The sequence below is a fragment of the Crocodylus siamensis genome, chromosome 4 (assembly GCF_052110815.1).
Source record: "Crocodylus siamensis isolate JL-2025a chromosome 4, ASM5211081v1, whole genome shotgun sequence".
NCBI lineage: Eukaryota > Metazoa > Chordata > Crocodylia > Crocodylidae > Crocodylus > Crocodylus siamensis.
The window spans coordinates 132259555-132262150 of NC_143398.1; positions in this window are offsets into that span (position 1 = coordinate 132259555).

Sequence of the window (2596 nt, forward strand, 5' to 3'; positions counted from 1 at the left end):
TGGTTGCAGTCCCCTACAGTTCCTTGAAGCTGATAAAATAACAGTGGATTTTATAGATTAAGACATTATTTTGTAATTTGGTTATACATCTTCATTCTGTCTCTTTTCTGGTGTTCTTTAAAAAGTACGTTAGTTCGTTGAAGGGTGAAGAAGTTGATGCCTGTGCCATCCCTGGAGTACTGTGTTACAGATCACCTGTTAATTATTCAAGTGGATCTAGAAAAAAATATACCTTTTTGGCATTGTACTCTGCCTCTTTGTCTTTCTCTTTTAAAGTGGGGCTGCCACAGAGGCTGAGGTATCACGGCCATGATATTGGGTCAGAGCACAATTGCTGTGCATGATTCGCTGTGAGGTGTGGATTTATTGTTAGAGAACTCTCTTGCTGTGTGCTCTTTCTTGTCTCTACCTGCAGTGGAGTAAAATTGATATGTGGTTTCTCCAGTTCCATTGTTTTTTTCAGGTCTCAATTTTGATTGTGTTGGAAGTGGAAGACCCCTTTTGGTTACCTGCAACAAAACCTAATACAGACTATTACCTATAGGGTGAGATCAGGCATTATACTGAAATGCAACTTTGGATTTCTCTGTGTGTAATTGTTTATGTGATTGTCCATTGCTTTCTTTAGTTTATTTTCTAATAAAGATGACCATGAAAGATACTAAAGATGATTACATTAGAATAGTTTTTAAAAGTTTGCTGTTTTATTGAGGCAATGAGTATACTAGAATGCTGACTGATATCACAGTAATTCCTAGCACTCTAAGCTTTACTGAATGAGGGGTGTTGTGTTTTGTCAGGCCAGGTGGGGGATGGAGCTAACAGCTACCTCAAATTCTACCATAGGTGTGAGATTGGAAATAAATTATACTACAGTTGCAGTTATCCTAGTCCTGTTAACCAAAGTGTATGTAGTACAGTGGGGCATGTTTAGTTTGGCCATTGATTCAGAGCTGTGTTACTATCCTTTGGGGGGCAGCATATTTATTTTAGCGAGCCATAAAATTTCCCTACAGCTTTGACAAATTCTTGATTCACACTTATCCATGCAGCACTTGTGAAAGTCAATTACAGAAACTCAGCAGTTGCCTGGGGAAAGATTATCAAGGTGCAGTTTGAAACAAACTTGCCGAGCCCACATCAGCTTTCCAAATTTTAATGATGCCTTTTTGATAGCAGCAGAATCAGTTGGCTAGATGCAGACATGTCAGAGCTGGAAATGCTAGTATTCACTAAAAATGAATGTTATATTCTCCTTCTCCTCCTGCATTTTGTCACAGACGTGTCTTCAAAGGTTGTAGTGTGATTAAGAGTGTTTTAAACCTGACCCTGGAATTAGTTAAGCAAAGTGTTGCCTGTTAGATAGCAAATACTATTTCAAATTTTAAATTGCTAATCTTCTATAGACCCTTTTTGTCTTCTAGGTTATCAGCTTGCAATCCAGCAGTCCAGCTATCTGAGAATACTGTTGACCATCATCTGATCAAAGTCTGACTGTCCTTTGGGGTGAGGTAGTAGGTTGTATAGTTTTAGGGTTATACCCTGCCTGTCAGATAACTATACAATCTACTGTCTTTCCTGAAGTGGCTGTGATATCAACGCTGGATATGGCTTCAAAAGATGTAACAAAAGTCTTCTAACTTGGATGGTCTTTGGCTATATCCACTCATTAGATATAGCCACTTGCAACTGAGCTCTAATGGAATAACAAATCCTGTATTGTTTACTTAGCTTTCATAGAATGCTGCAGTTTTTGTCATCCAGATAAAGAAACAGTTGAATTTCCACCATCTGCAGCGAATCATGGTGAGCAATGTGTACTACATGCTCTCCAGTGAGGAAGATGTTAGCTCTCACTGTGCTTCCCTCCTCCCTTTGCGTGTGTGTCAGGGAAAGAACCAAAAGAATAAGACAAATTGCCTAGTTCTCCACAACTCTGCGCCTTGTGCAGTCAGGTAATATTCAACAGAAGTGGATATAAAATGCTACTTTTGCACAACTGTAAATGGCTGTTTAAAGTACAGGGAAATGGTGAACTGTACAGAAAGCCAAAAGCTGGCCATTTGGAAGTCAGTTTCCATACCAAGATACTTGCTGAAGAGGTTTGTTGTTGGGTTTGTGATTGCTGATTTATCTCATTTTTTTGCATTACATATAAATGAACAAGCCTTCCTCACTGCTACTCCTATTTCTACTGGATTATTCCACCCGCTTACACAATGACTCCCCTGGAGAGCTTTGAGGCAGGGCTGAAATCACAAAGTTCACAAAGATGCTGTTCTTTCTTTAGTTAGCAAGAACAAATCGGCTCTGAAAGCACAGGTGAATTCTACTGGTGAACTGTGGAAACAAAAGCCACTGAATTGCTAACCTTCTTCGAAGGAATTTCCTGGTGCTCTGGCAGGGTGAGGTAGTAGGTTGTGTGGTTTCAGGGTAGTGATTTTGCCCCAATCAGGAGATAACTATACAACCTACTGCCTTCCCTGATGAGCAGTATTGCAGCATCTCAGAAACTCTTAATCCTTTCTATAATAAGTGAAACCAGGATTTAACCTACCTCCATGACCAGAAAAATGAGCCTATGTGAAACTGGAGT